The 21,445-nt window shown below is 43.3% G+C and overlaps 1 protein-coding gene across 7 annotated transcripts in view; it reads right to left on the bottom strand.

The window, feature by feature from the left end:
* Window positions 1-18,519, bottom strand: part of cnsta (consortin, connexin sorting protein a) — a 112,254-nt gene extending 93,735 nt beyond the window's left edge. For 2 of the 7 annotated variants that reach the window (XM_072264818.1, XM_072264822.1), the window contains exon 1: window positions 18,358-18,519. The gene's annotated coding sequence lies outside the window, so the exon portion shown is untranslated. Of the gene's footprint in view, window positions 1-16,136; window positions 16,184-18,223; window positions 18,332-18,357 lie in introns of those variants that run through there. The other 5 variants (XM_072264819.1, XM_072264820.1, XM_072264823.1 and 2 more) reach the window with 5 other exon arrangements.
* Between the last annotated feature and the right edge of the window lie 2,926 nt (window positions 18,520-21,445).

The following is a 21,445-nucleotide window of genomic DNA, read 5'->3' as shown; positions in this document are numbered from 1 at the left end:
AGGAGGTCAAGCTAGAAAGTGACAGGTGAAGCCAGGTGGGTGGGGAAAGGTGTGTGTGTTTGGGGGGGGGGCGGGGGGAATGAAGTAAGAAGCTGGGAAGTGATAGGTGGAAAAGTGATAGGCTGGAGAAGACGGAATCTGATAGGAGAGGAGAGTGGAGTATGGGAGGAAGGGAAGGAGGAGGGGCACTGGGGGAGGACCACCTGGGGAGGACCTTATTCATATAATGAGTGTTTGATGGGTCTGGGCCTGTATTCACTGGAATTCAGAAGAATGATGGGTGACCTCATTGAAACTTATCAAATGGTGAAAGGCCTTGATAGAGTGGATGTGGAAAGGATGTTTCCTATGCCGAGAGAGTCTAAGACCAAAGGATACAGTGTCAGAACAGAGGGGTATCCTTTTAGAATGGAGGTGAGGAAGAACTTCTTTAGCTGGAGAGTGGAGAATCTGTGGAATACTTTGCCACAGGCAGCTGTAGAGGTCAAGTCTTTATGTATATTTAAGGCAGGGGTTGATAGATTCTTGACTGGTCAGGGCATGAAGGGATATGGGGAGAAGAAAGGAGATTGGGGCTTCGAGGAAAATTGGATCAGTCATGATGAAATAGTGAAGTAGACTCAATGGGCCAAATGGCCTAATTCTGTTCCTATATCTTATGGTCTAAATTAGACAATTTATCTTATGGTCTAAATTAGACAATTACAAAAGACAATAAGAAAAAGCCAGGAAATTATAGCCCGGCGAGCCTGTCATTGGTAGCAGGAAACTTATTGGAATGTATTTCATGGGACTGGATATAGAAGCAGTGTGCTTGCAACACTGTGTGTCCGACAGAGTGATCAGCAGCACTGGGGCTCCACAAGGGACTGTCTTGTCTCCCTTTCTCTTCGCCATTTACACCTCGGACTTCAACTACTGCACAGAGTATTGTCATCTTCAGAAGTTTTCGGATGACTCTGCCATAGTTGAATGCATCAGCAAGGGAGATGAGGCTGAGTACAGGGCTACGGTAGGAAATTTTGTCACATGGTGTGAGCAGAATTATCTGCAGCTTAATGTGAAAAAGACTAAGGAGCTGGTGGTAGACCTGGGGAGAGCAAAGGTACCGGTGACCCTTTTTCCATCCAGGGGGTCAGTGTGAACATGGTGGAGGATTACAAATACCTGGGGATACGAATTGACGATAAACTGGACTGGTCTAAGAACACTGAGGATGTCTACAAGAAGGGTCAGAGCCGTCTCTATTTCCTGAGGAGACTGAGGTCCTTTAACATCTGCCGGACAATGCTGAGGATGTTCTACGAGTCTGTGGTGGCCAGTGCTATCATGTTTGCTGTTGTGTGCTGGGGCAGCAGGCTGAGGGTAGCAGACACCAACAGAATCAACAAACTCATTCGTAAAGTCAGTGATGTTCTGGGGATGGAACTGGACTCTCTGACAGTGGTGTCTGAAAAGAGGATGCTGTCTAAGTTGCATGCCATCTTGGTCAATGTCTCCCATCCACTACATAATGTACTGGTTGGGCACAGGAGTACATTCAGCCAGAGACTCATTCCTCCGAGGTGCAGCACAGAGTGTCATAGGAAGTCATTCCTGCCTGTGGCCATCAAACTTTACAACTCCTCCCTTGGAGGGTCAGACACCCTGAGCCGATAGGCTGGTCCTGGACTTATTTCATAATTTACTCAAATAATTTACATATTACTATTTAACTATTTATGGTCCTATTACTATTTGTTATTTATGGTGCAACTGTAACGAAAACCAATTTCTCCCAGGATCAATAAAGTATGACTATGACTAGACAAGGACTGACTAGGGATAGTCAACGTGGCTTTGTGTATGGTTGTACACAATTGTACAACCAATTGTACGAAGTTTTTCAAGGAAGCTACCAAGAATGTTGAAGGCAAGGCAGTGGAGGTTGTCTACAGGGACTTCAGTAAGGCCATTGACAAGATCATGCATGAGAGGTTGGTGAAGAAGATTCAGGCGCTTGGCATTCAAGATGAAGTAGTAAATTGGATTAGATATTGGCTTCGCCAAAGAATCCAGAGAGTGGCAGTAGATGGTCGCCTCTCTTACTGGAGGCCTGTGAGTAATGGTGTGCCACCTGGGTCAGTGCTGGTCTATTTTTGTTGGTCATCTACGTCACCAATCTGGATGATAATGTAGTAAACTGGATCAGCAAACATGCAGATGACAACAAGACTGGGGTTGCAATGGATGGCGGGAAGACTGTCAAAGCTTGCAGCGGGAACTGAACCAGCTGGAAAAACGCACTGAAGACTGGTGGATGGAATTTAATGCAGACAAGCGTGAGGTGTTGCACTTAGGAGGACTAACCTGGGGAGGTCTTACATGGTGAGCAGTAGAGCACTGAGGAGTATGGTAGAACAGATGGATCTGGGAAGACAGGTTCATAATTCCTTGAAAATGGCGTCACAGGTTGATAGGTTCGTAAAGAAAGCTTTTGGCAATTGACCTTCATAAATCATTTGTGAGTACAGGAGTTGGGATGTAATGTTGAAGTTGTACAAGACATTGGTGAGGCCTAATTTGGAGCATTGTGTGCAGCTTTGGTCACCTACCTATAGGAAAGATGTAGTTAAGATTGAAAGACTGCAGAGAACGTTGATATAGGGAAAGGTTAAATAGGTTAGGACTTTATTCCCAAGAACATAGAAGATAAAGGGGAAATTTTATACATGTATACAAAATTATGAGGGGTATAGGGGTAAAAGCAAGCTTTTTCCACTGCGTTTGGGTAAGAGTACAACTAGAGGAGAGAAACGCGAATTGTTTAAGGGGACCATGAGAGGGAACTTCTTCATTCAGAGGGTCAGGAGAGTCTGGAACAAGCAAATAGTTGATGTGGGGTCCATTCCTGTTTCTGTGCTGTAGTGTTGTATGACTATGTTTTTGATGAAAATTTAAAGACTATCAAGATTGTGAAAAATCAACCCATTTCGTGGATATTTACACAGGAGTTGCCCATATGCAAGATCTATTTTAACAGTAAGCCCTAACACTTTAAGAATACATTACAAATTAAATTATAAACACGAGATACTACAGACACTGGAACTCCAGAGATGCACACACAAAAATACTGGCAGAACTCAGCAAGTCAGGCAGCAGTGATAATCACTGATAATAAAGCTGATTCTGATTCTGATCTGTGTAGAGGAATAAACAGTCAACGTTTCAGGCCGAGAGCCTTCATCAGAACTGGCGAGGAAGGGGAGAGAAACCAGAATCAGAAGGTGGGGGGAAGGGGAGAATAAAGTGAAAAGCTGGAAGGTGGTAAGTGGAAAATGTAAAGGATTGAAAAAGGAGCCTGTCAGGAGAAGAGAGTAGATGATGGGAGAATAGTAAGGAGGAGGGGCACCAGAGGGAGGTGATAGGCAGGTAGGGAGAAGAGAAGGGTTAAGATGGAAGCCTGCAAGTCTGTTCAGGTCATCTGCTGTACCCTTGTTTTCTCCCCACCTGCCTAACACCTCCCTCTGGTGCCTCTCCTCCTTCCCTTTCTCCAATGTTCCAATCTCCTCTCCTATCAGGTTTCTTCTTCTTCAGCCTTTTACCTTTTCTACTTATCACCTCCCAGCTTCTCACTTCATTCACCCTCCCCCACCCGCCCACCTTTCCCCTTACCTGGTCTCACCTTCCAGCTTGTATTCCTTTCCCTTCTTCCACCTTCTTATTCTGGCTTCTTTCCCCCTTCCTTAACAGTCCTGATGAAGGGTCTCTCCATAGACACTGGCTGACCCGCTAAGCCCCTCCAGCACTTTGTGTATATTAAATCATTACAATTTTTATACCTCCTCAATAAGTCATCTACTGGAATTTTAATCAGTTTTCTTCGTGCAATATAATACCTGTACCTGGTCAAATATCAGGTTTTAACAAAACAATTTGTTCAGAAAGAGAGACAGGTTCTTGAAAAACTGCTTTTTTGCTGTGTCTCTGGTGGTGCTTATATCATACAGTCAGTAAAGTTCCCATATTAATTATGTATTTTACAAAAATACTCAATGGGGTGGACAACATGATGCAATTTTTAGAAGCTTTTGTAAGCAAACAATTCAGTTATCACCATTTGAGGGGACCCTCCCTTCTGTCAGCCATCTTTGGACTCCAATACACCAATAACAGAGCAGATAAACTAGAGAACGAATGTAACAGTGAGAAGTTCATGATAGAATAAACACAACCAACACACATAAAATACATGGCACGGGAACAGACTCCTTGGCCCACAACTTCTGTGCTGACTAGGATGCCAAAATAAATTAAATCAATCCGCCCCTCCATTTCTTGCCTTTTTATGCACCTGACCAAATGGTTTTTAAATACCAATATTGTGTCTCCTTCCATCACCACCCTTGGCAGTGAGTTCTACGTGCTTACTACGATCTGTAAAAAAAAACACCTGTCCTGCGTGTTTCCTTAAAAAGTCTCCCCTCTCATTTTAAAACTACGCTTCTAATAATTGACATTTACACCCTGGAAAAAAAGACTATGACCATCCATGCCTCTCCAAATTTTATGAACTTCTCTCAGCCTCCAAAGCTCCAGAGAAAACAATACAAGTTTCCAACACAGATTTTCTAACAACAATCCAAAACAGACTGAGACAGTGAAAGCAATAAAAGGAAGTTATTTTGGACTCTGACCAGACCAAACCCATTCCAAAATCTCAGAATAATTTGTACACAACAAAATAACCATTTCGCTCACCCCACTTGATGTCAAACAACTTCACAGTTTACAAAAATATTAAGTTGGTAATAAATGAATTGAAGTGCAAGAGAAAGAGCACTACTTTATTTTCAATTGGTATTAAGTTACCAAGGGATGATGAAGGCAGAAGGCATTTGACTGAGATTTACATTATACACAGATTAAGCTGTAGGGCTGAAATGACTAATAATTCATAAATATACATTTTAATAGAAGAACAATTGCAACAAATATACAGGAACAAGAGCACTTTTTTAGACAAATTAGGTACAGCAGCATATGAAAAATACTTTATCGATCAATAAAATTGATCCAAACATACAAGCTGACATTTCACGACCTTTTTTTTTGTTTCATTATATTGAACAGAGGTGCTCATTTGATAATATTGAGACGATTATTTGTCTGCAGTAAGGACTTTGATTAAAAAAAGCTGAGGGTTTCAGAAAATGACTAACACAGGAAATTGCTGGAGGAACGCAGCAAATCATGGCATCGATGGAGGGGAGTATACAGTTAATAATCTGAACCAAAACTTTTCACCAGGGTCTCAGCCTGAAATGTCTACTGTTTATTCCCCTCCATGGATGATGCCTGACTTGCTGAGTTCCTCCAGCATTTTGGATGTGTTGCTTGGATTTCCAGCATCTGCAGATTTTCTCATCTTTGTATTTCTCAGGAATATACAGGCTCTGTTCAAATAGTGAAAAGGCATTTGGCTGTAAAGAAATCATGCAAGCACAATTATTCCATAGATAAGAGGAACACATAAATGGAAGCAGCTGTTCACTTGTCTTGCAATCACATACCCATCTTTCCTTGTTCCTTGATTGTTTTTATCTAAAAGCTGTCAACCTCAGATTGATTTTTATTTGATCCATTTCCAGCTTTTGAGGGAATTCCAAACTCTTATCACCCTCCCCATACGTAAATGTTTTTCCAAGCATGAGTAGTATGCTCTATAACCAGAGTGCCAGAACAGTTAGTGAAGAGGTTGTAGAGACAGATGTTGTTAAGACCTCAAAGTCAGGAAACAAAGGGTTGAGCATGGTGTGACTAACATCCTGAGCTGCGTATATTTCAATGCAAGAAGCATGTAGGAAAGACAGATGAGCTCAGTGCATCGATCAACACCTGGAATTATAATATTGTGGCCATCAGTAAGACTTAGATGGAGATGCAGGAGAGGCAAGACTGGCAGCTCAATATTCTGGGGTTCCGCTGTTTTAGATGCAACAGAGTGGGAGAGATTAAAGTACTCAAGGAAAAACTCACAGCAGTGCTCAGTCAGGACAGAGTGGAGAACTCATCTAGTGAGGTGTTGGGTAGAACTGAGAAATAAGAAAGGTATGACCACGTTTGTGGGACTATATTACAGATCACCCAACAGTCTGAGGGATTTAGAGGAACAAATTTGCAGAGCGATCGCAGACTGTTGCAAGAAACATACGATTGTTATAGTAGTGGTTTTAAACTTTCCACATATTGACTGGGATTCCCATTCTACAAAAGGACTAGATGGGATAGAGTTTGTCAAATGTGTTCAGGAAAGTATTCTTAATCAGTACATAGAAGTCCCAACGACAGCGTATGATACTTAATCTGCTATTAGGGAATGAGACTGGGTAGGTGACAAGAGTTTGTGTAGTTGAATACTTTGCATATAGTGATCACAATGCCAGTTGTTTCAAAATAAATACGCAAGATAGGTCTAGTCCGCGAGTTGAGATTCTAAATTGGAGAAAGGCCAAATTTGATGGCACCATAAGGGATCTGGTAAGTGTGGATTGGGACAGGCTACTTTCTGGCAAAGGTGTACTTGGTAACTGGGAGGCTGTGCCTGTCAGAATGAAAGGTAAAGATAACAGGTGTAGGGAACTTTTCTTCTCAAGAGAACACTTAAGAAAGAAATCAGGAGGGCTAAAAGAAGGCATGCGGTTGCCTAGCAAACAGGATGAAGGAAAATACTATGGAATTCTACAGATATGTTAAGAGCAAAAGGATTTCAAGAAACAAAATTGGTCCTCTGGAAGATCAGAATGATAATCCATGTGTGGAGCCAAAAGAGATGGGGAAGATCCGACAATTTTTTTGCTTCTGTATTTACTCAGGAGAGGGACACAGAGTCTACAGAAGTGAGGCAAAGCAGCATCAACATTATGGACCCAATACAGATTACTGAAGGGGTGATGTTTGCTGTTTTGAGGCAAATTAGGGTGGATAAATCCCCAGGGCCTGACAATGTGTTCCCTAGGACCCTCTGGGAGTGCAGAAATTGCAAGGGCCCTACCAGAGATATTTAAATTATCCTTCGTGACAGGTGAGGTACAGCAGAATTGGAGGATTGTCAATGTTGTTCCATTGCAATGAGTCTGTGGTAAAGAAGGCAAATGCAATGCTGGCATTTATTTCAAGGGGAATAGAATAAAAGTGCAAGGAGATAATGCTGAGGCTTTATGAGACACCAGTCCAGCCGCACTTGGAGTATTGTCAACAATTTTGGGCCCCATACCTCAGAAAGGATATACTGTCATTGGACAGTCCAGAGGAGGTTCACGAGGATGATTCAGGGAATGAAGGGGTTAACATATGAGGAGCATTTGGCAGCTTTGGGCCTGTATTCACTGGAATTTAGAAGACTGCGGGGGGGGGGGGAGACAGGGGATCTCATTGAAACCTACCGGATTTTGAAAGGACTATCATACGAGGAATGCTTAATGGCTCTGGGTCTGTATTCGCCAGAACTCAGAAGGATGACGGGGGATCTCACTGAAACCTTTCAAATGTTGAAAGGCCTAAACAGAGTAGATGTGGAAAGGATGTTTCCCATGGTGGGAGAGTCAAGGACAAGAGGGCACAACCTCAGGATAGAGGGGTGCCCTTTCAAAACAGAGATGAGAAGAAATTTCTTTAGCCAAAGGGTGGTGAATTTGTGGAATTTGTTGTCACATGCAGTTGTGGAGGCCAGGTCGTTGGGTGTATTTAAGGCAGAGGTTGATAGGTTCTTGATTGGACATGCAATTGGTTACAGGGAGAAGGGTGGGAACTGGGGTTGAGGAAGAGACAGAAAAAAGGATCAGCCAAGATTGAATGGAGGAGCAGACACGATGGACCAGATGGCCTAATTCTGCTCCTATGTCTTATGGACTAGATAGGATGGATGTGGAGAGGATGCTTCCTAGGTGGAGGTATCCAGAACTAGAGGGCACAGCCTCAAAACTGAGGGGCAACCTTTTAGAACAAAGGCAAGGAGAATTTTTTTTTTAGCCAGAGAGTAACGAACCTGTGGAATGCTCTGCCAAAGACTGCGGTGAAGGCCAAGTCTGTGAGTATACTTAAAGTGGAAGTTGATCATTTCCTGATTGGTCAGGACATCAAAGGATATGGCAAGAAGGCAGGTATATGGGGTTGAGTGGGATCCGGAATCAGCTATGATGGAATGATGGAGCAGACTCAATGGGCTGAATGGCCTAATTCTGCTCCTCTATCTTATTGTCTTCTGATTCTGCTGTTCAAAAAAGGCTTTAAAAATAGACCAGAAAATTATATGCTGGTGAGCCTGGCGTCAGTAGTGGGAAAGTTATTTGAAGGTACTCTGAGGGATTGGATATATAAGAATTTGGATAGACATGGACTGGTTAAGGATTATCAGCATGGCATCATGCGTGGTCAGTCTTGTCCAAACAATCGTATAGTTTTTCGAGTCAATTACCAGGAAAGTTAATGAAGGCAAGGCAGTGGATATTGTCTACATGGACTTTAATAAGGCATTTGACAAGGTCCTGCATTGGAGACTGGACAAGAAGGTTCAATCGCTCGGCATTCAAGAACAGGTAGTAAACGAGATAGACATTAGCTTTGTGGGAGAAGCCAGAGAATGGTACTAGATGGTTGCCTCTCTGACTGGAGGCCTGTGACTAGCGGAATGCCGCAGGAATCAGTGCTGGGTCCCTTCTTCTTTGTCATCCGTATCAATGATCTGGATGATAATATGGTTAACTGAATCAACAAATTTGCCAATGACAGAAAGATTAGGGGTGCAGTGAACAGCGAGGAAGGGTGAATCATGGCTTGCAGTGGGATCTGGACCAGCTGGAAAAATGGGCTAAAAATGGCAGGTGGAATTTAATGCAGATAAGTTTGAGGTGTTGCACTTTGGTAGGACCAACCATGCAGGTCTTACAGAGCGAACGGCAGGGCACTGAAGAATGCGGTAGGGATCTAGCAATACAGGTCAATAATTACTTGAAAGTGGTGTCACGAGTAGATAGGGCCATAGAGAAAGCTTTTGGCACAGCGGCCTTCATAAGTGATAGTACTGAATACAGGAGATAGAGTGATGTCTAATTTAGAGTACTGTGTGCAGTTTTGGTCACCTGCCTACCTCCAGGAAAGACGTAAACAAGGTTGAAAGAATACAGAGAAAAATTACAAGGATCTTGCCCGGATATGGAGGACCGGAGTTACGAGGAAAGAGTGAATACATTAGGACCTTATTCCTTGCAACATAGACGGTTGAGAGGAGATCTGACAGAGGTCTACAAAATTATGAGAGGTATAGATAGGGTAAATATTCCAATGAGGTTCTGTGGGACTACAACTAGAGGTCATGGGTTAAAGGTGAAAGGTGAAAAGTTTAAGGGGAACAGAGAGAGAAACTTCTTCACTCAAAGGGTTATGAGAGTATGGAATGAGTTGCCAGCACAAGTGGTGTATGCAAGCTTGATCTGAATGTTTAAGAGAAGGCTGGACAATACATGGATAGTAGGGGTATGGAGGGCAATGGTCCCAGTGCAGGTTGAGGGGAGTAGGCAGTTTAAATGGTTTGGCATAGACTAGATGGGCCAAAAGGCCTGTTTCTGTGAAATACTTCTCTATGACATAATGAATTTTATCCAAAACATCCCTTAATCATTTAACTTCTGGTGAAAGCAACTCACTTTCGTTCATCTCCCCTTAAAATTAGTCTTTGTATCCAGTCATTCTGGAAAATCTACAATATATTCCCCAAGGACTAGCTTGTCTTTCCTACAATGTGATGTCCAGTACTCCAAAACCAGATCTGTGTACCAGTCAGAGCTATAAACTGAGTGTTGGTAACCAGTGTCCAAAACTTCGGCACTGTACATACAAGGCCTTTCTATTCTACAGGAAGTGACTCAACTTCTGATTCTTCCATGTATTAAGCATAAGCCAGATATGTGAATTGGACACCCACCATTTGCACAGTTAAGTTAGTTAAGTTCCAAAACAAGAAGCCCAACTTATCCAAGACAAAGCAACGTGCTTAACTGACTTGTTCCTGCCCCAATGAACTCATATCTGCATATCTCAACTCTGTTTTATTCCCCCCTCCAGTTCATTCCCTTCCTACTTACACTTCACACACTCTGGATCTTTTCAATGATTTCAAGTTCTCTGGCCCCCATCATCTTATTTTCACTGTGGATGTGCAGTCCCTGTACGCCTCCATCCCCCACCAGGAAGGCCTCAAAAGCTCTGTTTGTTTCTGGACACCAGACCCAACTAGTTCCCTTCCACCATCACTCTCCTCCGCCAAGCAGAACTTATCCTCACTGTTAATAATTTCTCCTTTGGCTCCTCCCAATTCCTTCAAACAAAAGGTATAGCCATGGGTACTCATGGGTCCCAGCTATGCCTGACTTTTCGTCGGCTACATGGACCAGTCCACGTTCCAACCCTACACTGGTGTCCGTCCCCAACTTTTCCAACACTACATCAACGGCTACATTGGTGCTGCTTCCTGCACCATGTGGAGCTTGTCGACTTCATCAGCTTTGCCTCTAACTTCCACCCTGTCCTCAAATTTACCTGGTCCATTTCCAACAACTCCTTTCCCTTTCTTGATCTCTCTGTCTCTATCACTAGAGACAGCTTATCCACCGACGTCTATTATAAACCCACGGACTCTCACAACTACCTGGACTATACCTCTTCCCACCTTGCTACTTGTAAAAATGCCATCCGCTTCTCTCAATTCCTCTGTCTCCGCAACATCTGCTCTCAGAATGAAGCTTTTTATTCTAGAACGAAGGAGATGTCCTCCTTTTTCAAAGAAAGGGGCTTCCCTTCCTCCACCATCAACACTGCCCTCAACTGTATCTCTTCCATTTCACATACACCGACGCTCATGCCATCCTCCTGCCACCCTACCAGGGATAGGATTCCTCTTGTCCTCACCTACCATCCCACCAGCCTCCATGTCCAGGACATAATTCTCAGTAGCTTCTGCCATCACCACCAAGCACATCCTTCCCTTCACCCCATTTTCTGCTTTCCGCAGGGATTGCTCCCTCCACGACTTCCTTGTCCATTCATCCCTCCCCACTGATCTCCTTCCTGGCATTTACCCTTGCAAGCAGAACAAGTGTTACACCTGCCCCTACACCTCCTCCCTCACCACCATTCAGGGCCCCAAACAGTCCTTCCAGGTGAGGTGACACTTCACCTGTCACTCTGTTGGGGTCACATACTATATCCAGTGCGGCCTCCTGTGTACCGGTGAGACCTGATGTAGATTGTGTGACCACTTTGTTGAGCATCTACGCTCCGTCCGCTAGAAGAAGCGGGATCTCCCAATGGCCACTCATTTTAATTCCACTTCCCATTCCGATATGTCTATTGCTGCGATGAGGCCACACTCAGGTTGGAGGAGTAACACCTTATATTCCGTCTGGGTAGCCTCCAACCCGATGGCATGAACATCAATTTCTCAAACTTCCGGTAATGCTCCAACCCCTTTCACCATTCCCCAACCCCTTTCCCCTCTCTTACCTTATCTCCTTGCCTGCCCATTGCTTCCCTCTGGTGCTCCTCCTCCCTTTTCTTTCTTCCATGGCCTTCTCTTCTCTCCTATTCAATTCCCCCTTCTCCAGCCCTGTATCTCTTTCACCAATCAGATTCCCAGCTCTTTACTTCACCCCTGCTCCTCCTGGTTTCACCTATCACCTTGTGGTTCTCCCGCCACTCCCCCCCCCCCCACCTTTTAAATCTGCTCATCTTTTTTTTCCTCCAGTCCTGCTGAAAGGACTCGGCCCAAAACGTCAACTATACTCTTTTCCATAGATGCTGCCTGGCCTGCTGAGTTCCTCCAGTATTTTGTGGGTGTTGCTTTACTGACATTCCTTTCTATAAATAAGAGTTTCTATAGATTCCAATCAACCAACTGATTTATCTCACTCCTATGCACCTCCTCGTGACCATTATTGCCAATATTATTTTGCTCATTTAAAAAACTCACTTTCTCCACTTCTAGCACTATGACTTATAAAATTGCAAACGACCTACAACCAAATGACCTATAAAATTGCAGAAGCTTTGATCACAAACCCACAAAATCTACCACCTATAAGATTCCTCTCAGCTCACACAGTATGTCATAATCCGCTATCCAATTGGTCAGCATCTTGCTCATTTGGCACTAATTCCCACTTGCTGTTTAAACTCACCAGATTGGCTGGAATTACTATATTGTCTGAAGCGTGACGCTTAGTACAGATGCACCTCAAGGACGAGCGCTTCACTCAAATTCTATACTCTCTTTGCAGTCATCACTGTGGTGGCTAGGCATAGCTCAAAACAGCATCTATAAGTTTGTTGATAACACCACTGTTGCTGGCAGAATCTCAGCAAGGAAGCATACAGAGTGAGACAGATCAGCTGGTTGAGTAGCATTGCAACAACCTTATATGCAATGTCACCAGTACCAAGGAAATGACTGTGGACTTTCAGAAGGAGAAATTGAGAGAACACACACCAGTCTTCCTTGAGGGGTCAGTGACGGAAAAGGAGAGCAGCTTTCAGGTTCCTGGGTGCCAGCATCACTGAGGATCTACCTTGGGTCCAACACAAGGACGCAATTGCAAAGAAGGTATGTCCACTATTCAGGATATGCCCTCTTCTCATTATTGCCATCGGTAAGGAGGTGCACGAGCCTGAAGCTCCACACTCAACATTTCAAGAACAGCTTCTTCCTCTCCACCACCAAATTTCTGAATGGTCCATGAACCCATAAATACTAATATTAATTTTATTTTTGGAACATAATTTTTATGTCTTGCACTGTAAAGATACTGCAAAACAACAAATTTCATCATGTATGTCAGTGATTCTGACTTAGAAAAAAAAATTGTGAATTAAAAGGATACTGGTGCATTAAATGGAATAACATTCGACAGTGCACAAAAATTGCCTGACACCAGCAACATGCCATCTGCAATCCTTTACCATCAAGTCAGACCTATTGGAACTCCCATATGGAAGTATGGGAACACCTACTCAAGAACGTGACAGCTTTAGATTTTTTAAATTACAAGTATTTGCAACACAAGAATAGTCCATTCATTCAGTGCACAAACTTTCTAATATATCCTTCTATTTCTCCTTCTAATAATTATTCAACTAATATAATGCTATCTGACCCAATTACATCTTGTGGTTCAGAGCCACACACTCTACTATAGAAGTACAGCTGTAACGGGTATTTTCATAATGCAAATCTGTCTAAATGCAATTAATGGTTTCAGGAATATACTTGATTACACAGACCACATTGGTTATAGCCCGATCGTGATCAGGAAAGGAGACCACAACTATTCTGCTATAATCTGACTTGCTATGAAGAAAATTTCTTCTAATCATGCTCATTGTATTATAACAGATATTCTTCATATTTACAGCCTTGTGATTTCACCTACACATCAAAACAGCACGTAACCATAAGAACACAAGAACATAAGAAATAGGAGCAGCAGTAGGCCATCTGGCCCATCGAGCCTGCTCTACCATTCAATAAGATCATGGCTGATCTGACCATGGACTCACCTCCACCTGCCTGCCTTTTCCCCATAACCCTTAATTCCCCCTACTATGCAAAAATCTATCCAACCTTGTCTTAAATATATTTACTGAGGTTGCCTCCACCGCTTCATTGGCCAAAGAATTCCACAGACTCACCACTCTCTAGGAGAAGCAGTTCCTCATCTCCGTCGAATCTACTCTCCCGAATCTTGAGGCTATGTCCCATAGTTCTAGTCTCCCCTTATCAGTGGAAACAACTTCCCTGCCTCTATCTTACCTATCCCTTTCATAATTTTATATGTTTCTATAACATCTCCTCTCATTCTTCTGAACTCCAGTGAGTACAGTCCCAGGAGACTCAATCTCTCCTCATATCCTAACCCCCTCATCTCTGGAATCAACCTGGTGAAACACTTCAGCATGCCTCCAAAGTCAGTATATCCTATCTCAAGTAATGAGGCCAAAACTGCACAGAGTACTCCAGGCATGGCCTCACCAGTACCCTGTACAATTGCAGCATAACCTCCCTGCTCTTAAATTCAATCCCCCTAGCAATGAAGGCCCACATTCCATTTGCCTTCTTGATTGCCTGCTGCACCTGCAAACCAACCTTTGCTGATTCATGTACAAACATTCCCAAGTCCTTCCGCACAGCAGCATCCTGCAATTTTTTACCACTTGAGTAGTAATCTGCTCTTTCATTTTTACTTCCAAAATGGATTACCAATATTGTACTCCATTTGCCAGACCCTTGCCCACTCACTTAACCTATCTATACCTCTCCGCAGACTCTCTGTATATTCTGCACAATTTGCAGTGAAGATCTTGGAGGCGTACAAAATTATGAGTGAAGCTATCACATAATCTCATAATTTTTAAATGGTGTAAGGCATCACTTCTGAAATGTAAATGTAAACTTTGTTTTTCTCTCCATAGACCTTTCCTGAATAGTGAACATTGCCAGGATGCTCTGCGGGTCTGTGCTATTGAATGAATTATCATTTCTTGAAAACCTATACTCCAGCATATTTGCATAAAGCATTTCACAGCTTTCCAATAAACATGCCACCAAGATTGGAGGGCATAGTAGAAAGCAAGGAAGTCTATCAAAGCTTCCAGCATGATTTTGACCAATTGGGAAAATAAGCAAAAAAAAGTAACAATTGAATTTAATGCAGGTGAGTGTGTGGCATTGTACCCTGGGAGGCCAAACCAGGCTAGGACTTACACAGTGAATGGTAGGGCTCTGAGGTGTGCAGAAGAATAGAGGGACCTGGAAATACAGATCCACAATTCCTTGAAAGCAGCGTCTCAGATAATGTATGGTCATAAACAGGACTTTTGGCACACTCATATATCAGGCACTGAGTACAGGAGTTGGGGATGTTATGCTGAAGTTTTACAAGACATGGTGATGCCAAATTTGGAGTATTGTGCACAGTTCTGGTCACCTATCTCCAAAAAAAAATATCAATAAGCTCAGAAGAATGTGGAGAAAATGTACAAGGATGTTGCTCGGACTTGAGGACCAGAGTTATACGGAAAGGTTAGCTAGTATAGGACTTTATTCCTTGAAGTGAAGGCGAATGAGTGGAGATCTTATAGAAGCATGCAAAATTATGAGGGCATAGATAAAGTGAGTGCATACAGATTTCATCACCTCATGTTGGGTGAAACTACAGCTGGAGGTCATAGGCTTAGGGTGAAAGGTGAAATATTTAAGTGGAATCTGAGCGGTAACTTCTTGCAGGTATGGAATGAACTGCCAGCAGAAGTGGTAAATGCAGATTTAAATGTAAAATTCAAGAGAAGTTTCAATAGGTACATCGATGGGAGGGATTTGGAGGAATATGGCCTGTTGCAGGTAGATGGTATGAGGCAAAAATCAGGTCAGCACGGACTAGATGGGCTAAAGGACCTGCTTGCTACGAATTCATATTACTGTCATTCTGTACCACAAGCTGTTGCAAGAATGTATTATGATATAATCCAGCATAATGACCATTGAACTAAATACAGTATGTTACGCAAGAACAATTAAATGAATGCGTATTTGAAAGAACTCAAAATTTGTTTATGCCTTACAGACCCCCGGGCCTGAGTCAACGCAGTAGTAGTAGCATTTGTTTAGCCCTGCAATACTTAACACTTTCATCAATGTTACTTGTTATGCATAACAAGACATTTATAAGATTAAGTGAAAAGAGCCAAAAGCACTTGCTGATAGACTACATTCTCAATACCAGAATAATTTCAGACTATACACAGTAATGAAAAATTAAATTACTGTATCTCACACAAAATGCTGGAGGATCTCAGCAGGTTAGGTAGCATCTATGGAAATGTATAAATAATCAATGTTTCGGGCTGCGACCCTTCAGGAGTCCTCAAGAAGGGTCTCGGCCAGAAAAGTCGACATTTTATTCATTTCCATAGATGCTGCCTGACCTGCTGAGTTCCTCCAGCATTGTGTGTGTGTTGCTTTGGATTTCTGTGGATGTCCTTGTGTTTAAAATTAGTGTATTCTTAATTAACTGAACCAAGTATATTCTATGAGGCTAATAACTTACACAAATTTAATCGGTAAAAGGATGCCAATCTCATCTCCACACCAGGCCTGAAAAGGGGTAAAACAGGAGCAATTTAAATTAAGTCGTTCCTCTGATATCATCCATTTAGAATTTCATAAAAATGTTAATCCACATCAAAAGTAAATCAGAAATGACATGGCAATCTCAGAAGGATTATCTGTAATTCCGTTATAATATTTGGGGACATAAATGGCAATATCAACATTACTTTATCTGCCCACAGGACATTGAGCAAAGCACCAGATTGCTTAAAAAATTACAAATAGCTCATAGAGAGTAGAGAAAAAAATTCTGAATGGTATAACACAGCATTGAAGCATAAAAGCTAAAAACACTGGAAATGCACAACAAATCAGGCAGCAGAGGATAAAAGATCAGCACCATGTATGAGGCACCAGTAGCGTTACACTGTTCACTTTTTAATTTCAGTCATAAATGCACCTTATTTGTTAATTTATTAGTGGTAATAATAGTTCGTGTTATGTGTGAGTTATATGTCCTATGCTGTGCACCTTGGTCTGTAGAAATCCGTTGAGCAGTATATATCTATGTGGTTGAATGACAATAATCTTGAACTTGAGCCTGAAATGCTGACTGTTTTTTTTCCTCTCGCTCACTTTCTGCAGATGCTTAACCCAGATATTTCTCTCATCAACAGTTTTTTTTTCCACATAGACGCACATCACAAAGCAGTCATCTCTCCAACCAACTTACAGTGACACAACTGGCTTCTCAATCAACTGGCTTACAGTTGGCAGGAATGCAAAATGAGCGAGCTGTTTGTACAGATGCCAAAAGAACACAAACACAAGATGCTCACATTGTCAACAAAAGTTAGAACATAACCTCAGGTTGGTGCCCTATGAAGTTCTAATCACCCATGATACCGTAACACACAGGTAACTGCAATACACCAATGCACAGCTACAATGAAAAGCCAGAGTGTGAAAACCTCAGCCAATAGCTAAGAAAATAAAAATTCCCTACATAAACATAATACTATCAGAAAGTCTAACAAGAGGGGACGAATAAGGGCATATGTTTTTTGTAAATGGTTTGAGCAGACACTGAAGATGAGCCACACAGAAAGAATGCAGCCAGTTTATATTTGGGATCCAGTACTCCAACCTATAGTTAATGCTAACAGAGAATTAAAGCGTTTCAATGAGACATCTGGGCAAGTCACACAAACATCAGACACGGGTAGAGGACGAGTCAGACACTCCTCTCCTCAAAGTCAATCACTGGGGCGGGCAGAAACACTTTGTGTGGGCAGATGAAGAGGCAGGGAGGGGCTCCTGAACAAGAGAACATCTGCAGATGCTGGAAATCCAGATCAACACACAAAAAGTGCTGGAGGAACTTCGCACGTCAGGTAGCAGCCGTGGAAATGACTGTGTACACGCAAACAGATCGGTGGGAACACGTCTGTGCACACGGACAGAGTAGACAGTGATAATGCCTCGCTCCGTTCCGTGTGCACTCGATCATCACAATTGCCAGAACTTTATCCCTAGCCTTCCAGGTCTCAGCGACTCGAGTGCTTGGTGTTGTGAAGAGGTAGAGGCAGAAGGGTGACAGAAACTGCCTCAGAGAACCGAATGTTTCAGCAAGTAGGCAGAGGAAATCCCCGTGCGGGGAGACAGAATTAAAAACAGAAACTGTTGGAAACACAGATCAAAAGCGCAAGGTTCTGCAGATGCTAGAAACCAATGTCAACACAAATAATACTTGAGTTCCTCTAGTACTCTGCGTGTGCCCATCTGGAAACAGAGCAGGTCGGGCAGCATCTGTCGAAAGAGAGAGACACCCACACCGGCATTCCGCAGTCGCTGCCCGGCCTGCCGAGTGTTTCCAGCACTTCAACCTCAGGTTCCACCGCAGCTGCAGTGTTTCGCCTGTCGCCGATTAAATCGGCCGCCAGTGTCACGCAGGGCCGCAGTACCAAATGGCATGCAGCGGCTGACATTCGGCCGGACAGGGAGCAGCTGCCAGTGGGGAGGACATTTAACGGGGGCCCCTCCACCATCCTCCTCCCCAGGCCACTACCTCCACCACTAACCCACCAAAAGCCGTCGCCATTCCCTTTCCAGTCACTGCTCCGTCTCAGAGGGTGAATCTGTCGTTTGTATTTATTTTTCCCCACAGAGAGAGGGGGAGAGGGAGGTCGACGGCGGCCGCCAGCCCGCGCGCCACCCACCTGCTCGCGCTCCGGGAACCTGCGCTCCACTCAGCTCGCGCCGCCGAGTCCCTCCGACATCCGGGCACCTCCGCTGCCCCCGTACCGCACCGCACCGCCGCGCGCCTGTGACTCTCTGGCTGTCCCGCGAGCCGAGCTCGCCAGCGACCAAAGAGTACTCGGGTGCGCCGCGCGGTCCCTCCGCCCGCAGCCTCCCGCGCTGCTCCCCGCTATCGGCGCGCTAACCGTGGTGCAGCAACAGCGGCACTTTTTAAAACAAAATTTCAAAGTCGAATTGTGCAAGAGAGATTTTAGGACAGCACGGGGTTTTTGAAAACATCACCGTGACACTGGGAGCATTTTGGCCTTTCGTGTTAAAGTTATATTTCGATTCCAGGGAAAGTGGTCGAGGCGAGTGTAATAAAATGTAAACAATTGGACAGGTACACGGATAGGAAAGGAGGGGGACGTGAGCCAAACGTGGATAAATGGATTTGGTCAGCATGAACAAGTTGGGCTGAAGGGCCTGTTGTTGCCCGATGACTCTATAACTTGCTACAGGATACCAGACCTCTGATCTTTTCTTGTAGCTGAGTATTTATTGGTAACTCAATTAGTCAAAAGATGCAATTATACAGGTCCGGTACAGCAACGTGGGAACATGGTATCGCAACTGGAGCCCTACACTCAACACGAACAAGACCTCCAACTCCATGTCTCCTTATCTTATGGATAAGTCTTCTATGCAGCATGTTGTGACTGTAATCGAAGTCACCAGAGAAACACTGAAGCTGGTGATATAGAAGCCTTTAATAAACAAACATTCTCACGGAGACAAACAGGAGAAAGTCTGCAGATGCTGGAAATCCAGAGCAACACACACAAAATGCTGGAAGAACTCAGCAGGCCAGGCACGCAATGGAAAAGAGTGAACAGTCGATGTTTCAGGTCCCAGTGAAGGTCTTGGCTCAAAACATTGAATGTTAACTCTTTTCCATAGCCTGGCCTGCTGAGTTCCTGTAGTATCTGGTGTGTGTTTCTCATGGAGACATGCTTGGTAGAGGCTCACAAACCCACAAGTATATCACATTTTATACTCTTAAAATCAAGGGAATAAAAATGATTCAATACAATTTCAATAGTTAAAATGGCATAATTTATTTCAATATTTTGGGTTGATATTACTTCTTTTGAATTACATATCTGCAGTAGGATACACCTCTGAATATTCTAACATGCCTGTTGACACAGATATCTTAACAATCTCCCACTAGGGTTGTACCCCGCTTGGGAAAGAGCAATGCTGAGCTGAGTCTGCATTATGTAATGATACAGATTTGATTAGTGAGCTTAAGGTAAAGGAACCCTTAGAGCAGTGTTTATAATGTGACTGAGTTCACCCTGCAGTCTGAGAATGAGAAGCTAAAATTGGATGTATCAGTATTACAGAGACATGAGAGAGGAGCTGGCCAAAGTTGACTGGAAGGGGACACAAGGAGGGATGATGGCAGAACAACAGTGGCTGGAGTTTCTGGGAACAATTCAAAAGGTGCAGGAAAGATACATCCTAAAGGTGATGAAGTACTCCAAAGGGAGGAAGAGGCAAGCATGCCTGACAAAAAAAATCAAAGATAGCAGAAAAGGAAAAGAGAGGTGATAAAATATAGCAAAAAATAGAGGGAAATTAAAGGCTGGGAAGTTTTAAAAACCAAAGTAGGCAACTACTGTAAAAAAAAACCAGAAGGAGGGAAAAGATAAGGTAGGAAGGTAAGCTTGCCAATAATATAAAAGGATACAAAAATGTTTTTCTCAGATATATAAAGGGTAAAAGAGAGATGGCAGTGGATATTTGACTGCTGAAAAATTCACTGGACATGTAGTAATAGGGGACAAAGAATTGGTGGAGGAACTTAATATGTATTTTGTGCCAGTCTTCACTGTGGAAGGTATCAGCAGTATGCTAGAAGTTTGAGAGTGACAGGGGGCAGAAGTGAGTGTAGTTGCTATTACTAAGGAGAAGGCTCTTTGGAAGCTGAAAGGTCTGAAGATAGACAAGTCACCTGGACCAAATGGACTATACCCCAGGGTTCTGAAAGAGGTGGCTGAAGAGATTGCGGAGGCATTAGTAATGATCTTTCAAGAATCACTAGATTCTGGAATGGTTCCACAGGACTGGAAAATTACAAAGGTTACACCACTCTTTCAGAAGGAAGTGAAGCAGGAAAAAGGAAATTATAGGCCAGTTAGTCTGACTTCAGTTGTTGGGAAGACGTTGGAGTCTGTTATTAAGGATGAGGTTTCGAGGTACTTAGAGGCAATTAACAAAATAGGCCAAAGTCAGCATGGATTCCTTCAAGGGAAATTTGTTGGAATTCTTTGAGGAAACAGGCAGGATAGACAAAGGAGAGGCAGTGGATCTCGCTTTCTTGGATTTTCAGAAGGCCTTTGACAAGGTGCACGCATGAGGCTGCTTAACAAGATAAGAGCCCATGGAAAGACAAGAAAGATACTAGCATGGATAGAGGATTGGCTGACTGGCAGGAGGCAAAGAGTGGGAATAAAGAGGGCCTATTCAGATTGGTTACTAGTGACTAGCGGTGTGCCACAGGGGTTGGTGATGGGACCGCTTCTTTTCACGTTATGTGTCAATGATTTGGATGAGGGAATTGATGGCTTTATGACCAATTTTACAGATGATATGTCTTGATGAAGCAGGTTGTCTGTAGAAGGACTTATACAGATTGGGAAAATGGGCAGATGGAATACAGTGTTGGGAAGTGTATGGTCATGGACTTTGATAGAAGGAGTCATGGCATGGAATATATTCAAAATTCAGGGGTGCAAAGGGACTTGGGAATTCTCATGCAGGATTCCCTAAAGGTTAACTTACAGGTTGAGGCAGTAGTAAGGAATGCAAATACAATGTTAGCATTCATTTTGAGAGGACTAGAGTATAAAAGCAAGGATGTGATGCTGAGGCTTTATAAGGCACTGGTCAGACTGCACATGGAATATTGTGAATAAGTTTGGGTCTCGAAAGGATGTGCTGGCATTGGAGAGGATGCAGAGTTAACATATGAGGAGCATTTGAATGCTCTGGGCTTGTCCT

This window comes from Mobula birostris, chromosome 8 (assembly GCF_030028105.1).
Source record: "Mobula birostris isolate sMobBir1 chromosome 8, sMobBir1.hap1, whole genome shotgun sequence".
Classification (NCBI taxonomy): domain Eukaryota; kingdom Metazoa; phylum Chordata; class Chondrichthyes; order Myliobatiformes; family Myliobatidae; genus Mobula; species Mobula birostris.
The sequence above is the reverse complement of the archived record's forward strand: the minus strand, read 5'-3'. Positions and strand labels throughout refer to the sequence as shown.